Source organism: Oncorhynchus tshawytscha, linkage group LG17, assembly GCF_018296145.1.
Source record: "Oncorhynchus tshawytscha isolate Ot180627B linkage group LG17, Otsh_v2.0, whole genome shotgun sequence".
In the NCBI taxonomy this organism is placed as follows: domain Eukaryota; kingdom Metazoa; phylum Chordata; class Actinopteri; order Salmoniformes; family Salmonidae; genus Oncorhynchus; species Oncorhynchus tshawytscha.
Window position 1 is genome coordinate 9,295,661 of NC_056445.1, and position 13,765 is coordinate 9,309,425.

General features: G+C 46.9%; 1 pseudogene; it reads right to left on the reverse strand.

The window, feature by feature from the left end:
- Positions 1-8,653: 8,653 nt before the first annotated feature.
- Positions 8,654-12,041, reverse strand: LOC121839759 (annotated as a pseudogene).
- Positions 12,042-13,765: the final 1,724 nt, after the last annotated feature.

Sequence of the window (13,765 nt, forward strand, 5' to 3'; positions counted from 1 at the left end):
CCTTGCCTGGTTCACCAATTACTTTGCAGACAGAGTTCAGTGTGTCAAATCGGAGGGCATGCTGTCCGGTCCTCTGGCAGTCTCTATGGGGGTGCCACAGGGTTCAATTCTCGGGCCGACTCTTTTCTCTGTATATATCAATGACGTTGCTCTTGCTGCGGGCGATTCCCTGATCCACCTCTACGCAGACGACACCATTCTATATACTTTCGGCCCGTCATTGGACACTGTGCTATCTAACCTCCAAACAAGCTTCAATGCCATACAACACTCCTTCCGTGGCCTCCAACTGCTCTTAAACGCTAGTAAAACCAAATGCATGCTTTTCAAGCGATCGCTGCCTGCACCCGCATGCCCGACTAGCATCACCACCCTGGATGGTTCCGACCTTGAATATGTGGACATCTATAAGTACCTAGGTGTCTGGCTAGACTGCAAACTCTCCTTCCAGACTCATATCAAACATCTCCAATCGAAAATCAAATCAAGAGTCGGCTTTCTATTCCGCAACAAAGCCTCCTTCACTCACGCCGCCAAGCTTACCTAGTAAAACTGACTATCCTTCCGATCCTCGACTTCGGCGATGTCATCTACAAAATGGCTTCCAACACTCTACTCAGCAAACTGGATGCAGTCTATCACAGTGCCATCCGTTTTGTCACTAAAGCACCTTATACCACCCACCACTGCGACCTGTATGCTCTGGTCGGCTGGCCCTCGTTACATATTCGTCGCCAGACCCACTGGCTCAGGTCATCTACAAGTCCATGCTAGGTAAAGCTCCGCCTTATCTCAGTTCACTGGTCACGATGGCAACACCCACCCGTAGCACGCGCTCCAGCAGGTGTATCTCACTGATCATCCCTAAAGCCAACACCTCATTTGGCCGCCTTTCGTTCCAGTACTCTGCTGCCTGTGACTGGAGCAATTGCAAAAATCGCTGAAGTTGGAGACTTTTATCTCCTCACCAACTTCAAACATCAGCTATCTGAGCAGCTAACCGATCGCTGCTGCTGTACATAGTCTATTGGTAAATAGCCCACCCATTTTCACCTACCTCATCCCCATACTGTTTTTATTTATTTACTTGCTCTTTTGCACACCAATATCTCTACCTGTACATGACCATCTGATCATTTATCATTCCAGTGTTAATCTGCAAAATTGTAATTATTCGCCTACCTCCTCATGCCTTTTGCACACATTGTATATAGACTCCCCTTTGTTTTCTACTGTGTTATTGACTTGTTAATTGTTTATTCCATGTGTAACTCTGTGTTGTCTGCTCACACTGCTATGCTTTATCTTGGCCAGGTCGCAGTTGCAAATGAGAACTTGTTCTCAACTGGCCTACCTGGTTAAATAAAGGTGAAATAAAAATAAAATAAAAACTTCCATCCCTCCTTCTCCCTCCACACTATCCCTCTCTACTTCCATCCCTCCTTCTCCCTCCACACTATCCCTCTCTCCTTCCATCCCTCCTTCTCCCTCCAGACTATCCCTCTCTACTTCCATCCCTCCTTCTCCTCCAGACTATCCCTCTCTACTTCCATCCCTCCTTCTCCCTCCACACTATCCTCTCTACTTCCATCCCTCAGTCTCCCTCCACACTATCTCTCTCTACTTCCATCCCTCAGTCTCCCTCCACACTATCCCTCTCTACTTCCATCCCTCAGTCTCCCTCCACACTATCCCTCTCTACTTCCATCCCTCAGTCTCCCTCCACACTATCCCTCTCTACTTCCATCCCTCAGTCTCCCTCCACACTATCCCTCTCTACTTCCATCCCTCAGTCTCCCTCCACACTATCCCTCTCTACTTCCATCCCTCAGTCTCCCTCCACACTATCCCTCTCTACTTCCATCCCTCAGTCTCCCTCCACACTATCCCTCTCTACTTCCATCCCTCAGTCTCCCTCCACACTATCCCTCTCTCCTTCCATCCCTCAGTCTCCCTCCACACTATCCCTCTCTAATTCCATCCCTCCTTCTCCCTCCACACTATCCCTCTCTACTTCCATCCCTCCTTCTCCCTCCACACTATCCCTCTCTCCTTCCATCCCTCAGTCTCCCTCCACACTATCCCTCTCTACTTCCATCCCTCCTTCTCCTCCACACTATCCCTCTCTCCTTCCATCCCTCAGTCTCCCTCCACACTATCCCTCTCTACTTCCATCCCTCCTTCTCCCTCCACACTATCCCTCTCTACTTCCATCCCTCCTTCTCCCTCACACTATCCCTCTCTGCTTCCATCCCTCCTTCTCCCTCCACACTATCCTCTCTACTTCCATCCCTCAGTCTCCCTCCACACTATCCCTCTCTCCTTCCATCCCTCCTTCTCCCTCCACACTATCCCTCTCTACTTCCATCCCTCAGTCTCCCTCCACACTATCCTCTCTACTTCCATCCCTCCTTCTCCCTCCACACTATCCCTCTCTACTTCCATCCCTCCTTCTCCCTCCACACTATCCCTCTCTACTTCCATCCCTCAGTCTCCCTCACACTATCCCTCTCTACTTCCATCCCTCCTTCTCCTCCACACTATCCCGCTCTACTTCCATCCCTCCTTCTCCTCCACACTATCCTTTCTACTTCCATCCCTCAGTCTCCCTCCACATTATCCCTCTCTCCTTCCATCCCTCAGTCTCCCTCCACACTATCCTCTCTGCTTCCATCCCTCCTTCTCCCTCCACACTATCCCTCTCTACTTCCATCCCTCCTTCTCCTCCACACTATCCTCTCTACTTCCATCCCTCTTCTCCTCCACACTATCCTCTCTACTTCCATCCCTCCTTCTCCTCCACACTATCCCTCTACTTCCATCCCTCCTTCTCCCTCCACACTATCCCTCTCTACTTCCATCCCTCCTTCTCCCTCCACACTATCCCTCTCTACTTCCATCCCTCAGTCTCCCTCCACACTATCCCTCTCTACTTCCATCCCTCAGTCTCCCTCCACACTATCCCTCTCTACTTCCATCCCTCAGTCTCCCTCCACATTATCCCTCTCTCCTTCCATCCCTCAGTCTCCCTCCACACTATCCCTCTCTACTTCCATCCCTCCTTCTCCCTCCACACTATCCTCTCTACTTCCATCCCTCCTTCTCCTCCACACTATCCTCTCTACTTCCATCCCTCCTTCTCCTCCACACTATCCCTCTCCTTCCATCCCTCCTTCTCCCTCCACTATCCCTCTACTTCCATCCCTCCTTCTCCTCCACACTATCCCTCTCTACTTCCATCCCTCCTTCTCCCTCCACACTATCCCTCTCTACTTCCATCCCTCAGTCTCCCTCCACACTATCTCTCTCTACTTCCATCCCTCAGTCTCCCTCCACACTATCCCTCTCTACTTCCATCCCTCAGTCTCCCTCCACACTATCCCTCTCTACTTCCATCCCTCAGTCTCCCTCCACACTATCCCTCTCTACTTCCATCCCTCCTTCTCCCTCCACACTATCCCGCTCTACTTCCATCCCTCCTTCTCCCTCCACACTATCCTTTCTACTTCCATCCCTCAGTCTCCTCCACATTATCCCTCTCTCCTTCCATCCCTCAGTCTCCCTCCACACTATCCTCTCTACTTCCATCCCTCCTTCTCCCTCCACACTATCCCTCTCTACTTCCATCCCTCCTTCTCCCTCCACACTATCCCTCTCTGCTTCCATCCCTCCTTCTCCCTCCACACTATCCTCTACTTCCATCCCTCCTTCTCCCTCCACACTATCCCTCTCTACTTCCATCCCTCCTTCTCCCTCCACACTATCCTCTCTACTTCCATCCCTCAGTCTCCCTCCACACTATCCCTCTCTACTTCCATCCCTCAGTCTCCCTCCACATTATCCCTCTCTCCTTCCATCCCTCAGTCTCCCTCCACACTATCCCTCTCTACTTCCATCCCTCCTTCTCCCTCCACACTATCCCTCTCTACTTCCATCCCTCCTTCTCCCTCCACACTATCCTCTCTACTTCCATCCCTCCTTCTCCCTCCACACTATCCCTCTCTACTTCCATCCCTCAGTCTCCCTCCACACTATCCCTCTCTACTTCCATCCCTCAGTCTCCCTCCACACTATCCCTCTCTACTTCCATCCCTCAGTCTCCCTCCACACTATCCCTCTCTACTTCCATTCCTCAGTCTCCCTCCACACTATCCTCTCTCCTTCCATCCCTCAGTCTCCCTCCACACTATCCCTCTCTACTTCCATCCCTCCTTCTCCCTCCACACTATCCCTCTCTACTTCCATCCCTCCTTCTCCCTCCACACTATCCCTCTCTCCTTCCATCCCTCAGTCTCCCTCCACACTATCCCTCTCTACTTCCATCCCTCCTTCTCCCTCCACACTATCCCTCTCTACTTCCATCCCTCCTTCTCCCTCCACACTATCCCTCTCTACTTCCATCCCTCCTTCTCCCTCCACACTATCCCTCTCTACTTCCATCCCCCAGTCTCCCTCCACACTATCCCTCTCTCCTTCCATCCCTCAGTCTCCCTCCACACTATCCCTCTCTACTTCCATCCCTCCTTCTCCCTCCACACTATCCCTCTCTACTTCCATCCCTCCTTCTCCCTCCACACTATCCCTCTCTACTTCCATCCCTCCTTATCCCTCCACACTATCCCTCTCTACTTCCATCCCTCAGTCTCCCTCCACACTATCCTCTCTACTTCCATCCCTCCTTCTCCCTCCACAGTATCCTCTCTACTTCCATCCCTCCGTCTCCCTCCACACTATCCCTCTCTACTTCCATCCCTCCTTCTCCCTCCACACTATCCCTCTCTACTTCCATCCCTCCTTATCCCTCCACACTATCCTCTCTACTTCCATCCCTCAGTCTCCCTCCACACTATCCTCTCTACTTCCATCCCTCCTTCTCCCTCCACACTATCCCTCTCTACTTCCATCCCTCCTTCTCCCTCCACACTATCCTCTCTACTTCCATCCCTCCTTCTCCCTCACACTATCCCTCTCTACTTCCATCCCTCCTTCTCCCTCCACACTATCCTCTCCCTTCATTTCCCTCATCATTCTCCTCCACTATCCTCTCCTTCCATCCCTCCTTCTCCCTCCACTATCCCTCTCTACTTCCATCCCATCTTCTCCCTCACACTATCCTCTCTACTTCCATCCATCCTTCTCCTCACACTATCCTCTCTACTTCCATCCCCTTCTCCCTCACACTATCCTCTCTACTTCCATCCCATCATTCTCCTCCACACTATCCCTCTCTCCTTCAGTCCCATCCTTCTCCCTCCACACTATCCCTCTCTCCTTCCATCCCCTTCTCCCTCCACACTATCCCTCTCTACTTCCATCCCTCCTTCTCCCTCCACACTATCCCTCTCTACTTCCATCCCTCCTTCTCCCTCCACACTATCCCTCTCTACTTCCATCCCTCCTTCTCCCTCCACACTATCCCTCTCTACTTCCATCCCTCAGTCTCCCTCCACACTATCCCTCTCTACTTCCATCCCTCAGTCTCCCTCCACACTATCCCTCTCTACTTCCATCCCTCAGTCTCCCTCCACACTATCCCTCTCTACTTCCATCCCTCAGTCTCCCTCCACACTATCCCTCTCTACTTCCATCCCTCAGTCTCCCTCCACACTATCCCTCTCTACTTCCATCCCTCAGTCTCCCTCCACACTATCCCTCTCTACTTCCATCCCTCAGTCTCCCTCCACACTATCCCTCTCTACTTCCATCCCTCAGTCTCCCTCCACACTATCCCTCTCTACTTCCATCCCTCCTTCTCCCTCCACACTATCCCTCTCTACTTCCATCCCTCAGTCTCCCTCCACACTATCCCTCTCTCCTTCCATCCCTCAGTCTCCCTCACACTATCCCTCTCTACTTCCATCCCTCCTTCTCCTCCACACTATCCCTCTCTACTTCCATCCCTCCTTCTCCCTCCACACTATCCCTCTCTACTTCCATCCCTCAGTCTCCCTCCACACTATCCCTCTCTCCTTCCATCCCTCCTTCTCCCTCCACACTATCCTCTCTACTTCCATCCCTCCTTATCCCTCCACACTATCCCTCTCTACTTCCATCCCTCCTTCTGCCTCCACACTATCCCTCTCTACTTCCATCCCTCCTTCTCCCTCCACACTATCCCTCTCTACTTCCATCCCTCAGGTCTCTCTCCCACTATCCTCTCTACTTCCATCCCTCCTTCTCCCTCCACACTATCCTCTCTACTTCCATCCCTCCTTCTCCCTCCACACTATCAGGTCTCTACTTCCATCCCTCCTTCTCCTCCACACTATCCCTCTCTACTTCCATCTCTCCTTCTCCTCCACACTATCCCTCTCTCCTTCCATCCCTCCTTCTCCCTCCACACTATCCCTCTCTCCTTCCATCCCTCCTTCTCCCTCCACACTATCCTCTCTACTTCCATCCCTCCTTCTCCCTCCACACTATCCCTCTCTACTTCCATCCCTCCTTCTCCCTCAGACTATCCCTCTCTCCTTCCATCCCTCAGTCTCCCTCCACACTATCCCTCTCTACTTCCATCCCTCAGTCTCCCTCCACATTATCCCTCTCTCCTTCCATCCCTCAGTCTCCCTCCACACTATCCCTCTCTACTTCCATCCCTCCTTCTCCCTCCACACTATCCCTCTACTTCCATCCCTCCTTCTCCCTCCACACTATCCCTCTCTACTTCCATCCCTCCTTCTCCCTCCACACTATCCCTCTCCTTCCATCCCTCTTCTCCCTCACACTATCCCTCTCTCCTTCCATCCCTCCTTCTCCCTCACACTATCCTCTCTCCTTCCATCCCTCCTTCTCTCTCCACACTATCCCTCTCTCCTTCCATCCCTCCTTCTCCCTCCACACTATCCTTCTCTCCTTCCATCCCTCCTTCTCTCTCCACACTATCCCTCTCTCCTTCCATCCCTCCTTCTCCCTCCACACTATCCTTCTCTCCTTCCATTCCTCCTTCTCCCTCCATATTGTGAAAATGAATCAGTTCTTGCTTTCTGATCATAATGAATAAGATTACATGGACAGGGAAGTCCTTGTCCAAGATCAGCAGTCCCACTCAGATGTTGGAATACAGGCCCAGGACTCATCTGTTGCCCACCACTACACATGTGCTACGTGCATTCATCATCCTAGTGTGATATATTGAAGAACTGCAAAATAATGACCAAATAGCGCTCTATTCTTCTCTGATTTATTATAAACAACACATTTTCTATTATTTCCTTATGATTCAAAAAATAGAAGGCACAGGTGTTACCACTATTGACAGGTTGAAACTCATACAGTTCAGTGAATGAGAGACTCTGACCCACTACTGTGGACACTCCTCATCAGCCCTCAATTTATGTTGTACAGCTGTGTCCACTGGTCTGATGACTCTCAGTCTTTTCACACATATTAATCCTTAAGAGTATATTGATGCACCCGTGCGTAAATCTAAGTAACATAATAATAATCCCCATCAAAATCCCATCTGTTAAAGATAAATATGTTTTTTTTTTTCGTGGGGTGTGTCTCAATCCACCGCATCCGCCTATGTTGACATTGCACATCTGAGGTGTTTGTCAGACCGAGAAATCTCGAAAATTGGTCTTCTCACAAAAAAATCAAATTCCTTATGATACATTTTTGGACTGTCTTTTTGCCACTTATGAATGTGTTATTCAATGCGTTTCTATGGGCTATAGTAGTAAAGACCAAATTCAATATTTTATGCAATACATTTTTTAAATAATACCTAAAACCAGATGTACACTACACAACTTTCCAAATCCTAACTTCGCTGAGCCTCTCACATTAAACAACCGTCTTTCCTGACGTTTTTCTCTTGACAATGTAGTGGTGCGCACACTAAACGACATGGGAAAGACAGGGTCACACACTACAAGATTCTTCACTTGGTCATAGGATTCTCGATACCACGCTGTCTCGCGAAAATAATTATGTGATTAGATTGTTAACATAGCTACAACGAGCGGTGGCTCAAAGCAGCCTCAAACGTTTTCAGTCAGACATTCACGCTTGCCATACTGACTTGAAATATCTAGCATTTTGAATTGAATAACTTTGTTTGTGAACTGCAACGATTTGACGCTTTGGTTAAAGGCAAGTAAAAACGCATACTTTGAGTAGTAGTAGTAGTAGTAATAGTAGTAGTAGTAGTAGTAGTAGTAGTAGCTCACATTCTGGGTGATGAGAAATATCATCATCTCACTGGTTTCTTCTCTGGCGAGCTCTCATTGGCTATTGCTGATCACCCGTTCTCAAAACATTTTGAAAATATTGGGACGTCTGGGACTGCTCAAAGATGAGATTAGTAGCCCTCAGATTGTGTATCTGACCCGCTCACATTAAATGAGCGTTGTGACGGCCAAACGCCTCAGGTAGGCAACGACATGGGGATTTGGTCTTCAATTTCAAAAACTTGTCTGGGAGAGCTAAATCGGGGCCAAAATCGTGTAGCATACACCTGGCTTGGGAGTCCTACAATTCTAAATCAAATAGCGAAATTATCTATGGTATGACTAAAACAATTCCATGATAGCTTAGTAGAACCCTCCCATCCCCCAAAGGCTTAGACTTTATCATATTTTAAATGTTAATTTATTTTAACAGTTATAGCTTAGTCAATCATACTAGGCCCTGATGCTCCTCGGGTGTGACATCACAGCTTGGCCTTAGGGACAGAGTCAGGGCTGGGGTAGAGGTGTTGCTGTAGGAAGCTAAGGCTCTTTTCCCAAAAGTCTTCCTGAGCATCGGCATGCGGCTTGGTGTACCCTCCCCACAACACCATCACTGCAACACACACACAATCATTAGTTTTAGTTACATTGGAAGTAAAGAATTGGTTTATTATATATATATATATATATATATATATATATATATCTTAGTTCAGGTGTGTATACTATAGGTGTGAGTTGTGTGTACAGTACCTTTCTGTCGTGTTTGAGGCTGTATGAAGTTGCTGGCTCTGAAGTGGGGTGTGTAGGGCGGCTCAATGAGGTGTCCAGCATCAGGGTATTGCAGAATGGTCAGTAGGTGCTCGTTACCCGCTGCACGCATCATCTGGGTCATCTGCAGGTCAGAAGTTAGAGGTAACATTCAGCGTCAATGAAAATGATGGATTTCATAGGTAGCTTGTAATCATGGTTGTGTGTGTACTCACATCCTTGGCAGACTCCACTGTCGCCAAGTTCTGATCATCCTCCCCGACGACCAACATCAATGGACACTTTATCCTCCCCATCTGTCAGAAGACACAGCAATGAGTAAACAAACCCACTGTGCGTGTTTGTGTGTGTTGACTTACATCCACTTTCTCTCCAAGGTCGGTTGGGATAGGCAGACAGATGTCTCTCCAGACCACACGGCCCTCTTCATCAAATCGGGTCTTATACCCATCCCTGGCAATAAATAATTATTTTTTTAGTCACTTTTTCTTCATTTGGGCTGTATGTCAGAAGCTTCATAATCACGGTACCTTCACTTCACGATAATCACGGTACCTTCACTTCACGGTACCTCCACCTTCACTTTGAACAGATTTGGGTTTATTTTTCAGCCACACACCACTCACTTGTTCAACACTTTGCTGAAAGCCTGGTTGACCCGGTGGACGTGACTCCCACTGATACACACACAGCATCTTGGCTGGAATACACACAGTATTTATTGTTTACACACGAAACAAACTCATAAGCATATGCACATGGTCAGGGTTGGGACATTAAAGAGGACTGAATCTGAATTCACTCTATAAATACAAAGCTCCAATCTGGAGGAAAAAGAGGAGAGTAGGAGGGAGAGGCTCACGCTGATGTCTTTGAAGTAGGCTGCCAAGTTGAGGGCAACTGACGCGCCTAAGGAGAGACCAAACAGAGCAACTCTGTCCTTCATCACCAGAGGGTGCTCCTGCACAATCCCTGAACGCTTTCTACATAACAGAGAGATGGAGCTCAAGTTCAAGTGATAAGGATACAATGTAGGATCCAATGTAGCGGATGTGATGTAATATAACGTGAGGTGATGTAATATAACAGTGAGTCTGGATAATGAGTCACAGGAGTGGACTCTGCCCTCTCAGGGCTGTTTCTGAACATTAAGACAAGCACAAGCATGTAGGCACACACAGAGTATGAGAATCACCTCAAAGTAGGTTTTTGATTCGATGTCTGAGGTTCTGTTCTTGTCATGGGAAAGGTACTCTAGCGCCATGGAAACAAAACCGTGTGACGCCAGGAGGCAGGAGCGGTACTCCACCAGCCCCCACCCCCTCCCCACATATCCAACACCCCAGGGAAGGGTCCAGGACCTGGGGGTAAAAAGAGAGTCCCTCGGACTCCATGTTCCCTGATGTCAATTCTGCACACACCCGGTGCCATGTACCATCGTTCTGTGACAACGGTCGCTAGAGGAGACTGCTTGCTGAAGCCCTCAGTCATGTGCCCACTGTACACAGAGATGTGTACCACCATAGGAGTGAGGACATCCATCTTTCTCAACCTGAGAGACAGAGAGAATTTATTTGACTTGTCCAGCCGAGCCTGGTCACCCTAAATGATGTGTTTTATCCTATGTAAAATTGACCGCAAATATTGAGTTACATTGGTGTATTACCTGAGGCCTGTCCGACTGCCTGCAACAGGCTGCATGCTCCACAGTAGACCCATGGGCTCTGCTCCTTCATATGTTCCTCCAAGACTGGCATCCTTAGCAACTACATAAACAACAGAAAAGAGAAAGAGGCTGGACTTCCTGACTTGGACTTTGGAGTTGGATGACCATTCAACATTTTTTTTGTAGTCAGAGCTCGTTTTTAAGAGTTGTCAGTCTGTCAAATGGGGCTCCCGAGTGGCACAGCAGTCTAAGGCACTGCATCTCAGTGCTAGAGGCATCACTACAGACACCCTGGTTCAATTCCAGGCCGCATTACAAGCAGCTGTAATTGGGATCCCATAGAGCAGTGCACAATTGGCCCGGAGCCATCAGGGTTTTACCGGTGTAGGTCGTCATTGTAAACAATAATATATTTAACTAGGCAAGCCAGTAAAGAACAAAGATAACTTTTTTTTTTAAATTCTCAAACACACTGAATGGTGCTTTCAAAACAACTGAGAAAAAAACGAATAATGATGTCAGTGATCTTCAGGTATGAAAGTCAGAGTTTAAGAAAGAGGCCGAGTTCCCGATTTGGAATTCCAAGTTGACAGTTTAAAATGTTTTTTTCCTAGTCGGAGCTCATCCCAGTTGCCTTGAACACACTGAAGTTGAATATTTCCGATATCAAAGTTCACAGTTGTTTTGAACTTGGTGTTAATTTGCTTGGGCGTGTTCTAGTGGAGCACTTTTGCCAAGATGTTGACCAACTTTGGTCACGCCTTTCAACGTGTGTTGCTAATAAGTCACTCATAAAACAAGAACATTTTAAGAGTGTGCTTAACTGTATTTTCATTTACTTTATAGTTCTCACGAAGGTGATAATTATGACTAAAACTACAGAATAAAACCACCAGTTAAAATCAAGGAACTGTTTTGCTCGTGGTTACTGGAGGGAGCTACAAACAACAATATTGGTTTTAATAACATCTATTTTGCTATCTTTTACTCAAGGTTTGCTGTGTTGTACAGTGATATTGTACTAACTTGATGACAATAGAAGGCAAACTAGCAGGCAAAAATATTGGCCAGCCGCCAGCATCTCATGTTTCAGCGCGTGCTGATCTTATTGGCGACCACCAGGACAACGTGTAATTGAATTAAACAAGAGTATATATGGGATTTCATACAGAAGTTAGACCAAGACTACGTCCAAGAAGCCTGTCTGTCAGCCCGGGCGGCGGTCACAAACCTTACCTGTCACCATGCCTTGGTCGTTGCTGGTGTAATGGCCGAATGCCTCCCAAAAGTCATTATCCTCAGAGTGATGAAGGGAATGCAGTGTCACCGAGAGCGCTGGAGGTAAATTCCTCACAACTACCTGGATCTTCTCATCCACGAGCCCCCGCATTGGCTGCACTGATAGAAGCGGGAAAGTCCCAACCATGGTGGACAAACACCTGTAGAAAAAGACAAGACAGAAACAACCGCATATTGGTAAAGATGGTGGGATTGACATTCCATTTGTTCTGGCTTTAACCTGTGAAAACTGTTTGGCGACAGAACGAATTGGCTAACGAGTCACATTCGCTTCAAACTTTGTGTCCACATTTACTTACACTGAGTTATTCAATAATGACAACAGTCAGAGACATGCTGACATAGGTAACTGCTTTATATAGCTAGGTACGAGTAGACAACTTTGCTTGTGCAGGAAAGATCAAAGTCTGTGCGGCACTGCTCAAAGAGTTGAGGGTGACAAAAATACTAGAATCGAAGCAAATGGAAGTGATTATAATGTCATAACGAATCATGCAAAACATTTACAGTTGACAGGAATATGTTAGTTAATGTAGCGACAAATGATTATACATATCTTTTTTTATCGTAAAGTTAATTTACAAAAATTATGATTTATCAAGCTAGCTGACTAGCTAACATTAGCCAGTTAGCTGGTTAGCTTTATGGGTGTTGTGACATGAGTATGAAACTGTAATTCTGGTTGTTTCATGTTTTAGGGACACCTGAAACAACCAGCAAACCAGGCTATCGTCTTGTGAAACAGTGGATGTAAAGAATCTAGCTAGCTAAAGCATTTACTGCAAATTGAGTGTCCAACGTAGCTAGCTATGTTCTTGCTTATTGTACAGTGGAGGATAAAAATACCTGTATGCCTATGGATGTGTAGCTAGCTAGCTATGTTCTTGCTTAGTGTGCAGTGATGGAACAAATACCTGTATGCCTATGGATGTGTAGCTAGCTATCTTGCCGATCTGTGTATGAACCCAAACGTTTGGTATACATATTAGTTCAGAACCTAGCTATGAACCTCAGCTCTCGTAGCCAGTTGTATCAACTTCAAAACAGTCTGAATGACATTAATGAAGCCTATGGATTGAGTAGAATATAATATAACTTTGTGTCAAGGATGCATGTTGTTTATACATGTAGTTATTACCATGCATGAGATCCCTACATTGTAGTCTGTATATTTAATATATTCACTGATCATGTACTCTACCTTGGCAAATAAAGGTGCTGTTCAGGTATGAATGTCTTTGAGATTATTTTTCAGTCATATCCAATACCAGGGTTATCAAATTCCAGTCTTTGAATGATGCTGTGTCAGCATGTACAATTGAAGTCGGAAGTTTACATACACTTATGGAGTCATTAAAACTTGTTTTTCAACCACTCCACACATTTTTGTTAACAAACTATAGTTTTGTCAAGTCAGCTAGGACATCTACTTTGTGCATGACACACGTCATTTTTCCAATAATTGTTTACAGACAGATTTTTTCACTTATAATTCACTGTATCACAATTCCAGTGGGTCAGAAGTTTACATACGCTAAGTTGACTGTGCCTTTAAACAGCTTGGAACATTCCATGACATTATGTCATGGCTTTAGAAGCTTCTGATAGGCTAATTGACATCATTTGAGTCAATAGGAGGTGTACCTGTAGATGTATTTCAAGGCCAACCTTCAAACTCAGTGCCTCTTTGCTTGACATCATGGGAAAATCAAAATAAATCAGCCAAGACCTCAGAAAAACAATTGTAGACCTCCATAAGTCTGGTTCATCCTTGGGAGCAATTTCCAAACCCTGAAGGTACCATGTTCATCTGTACAAAAATAGTACGCAAGTACGCCTTCTGTCTCCTAGATATGAA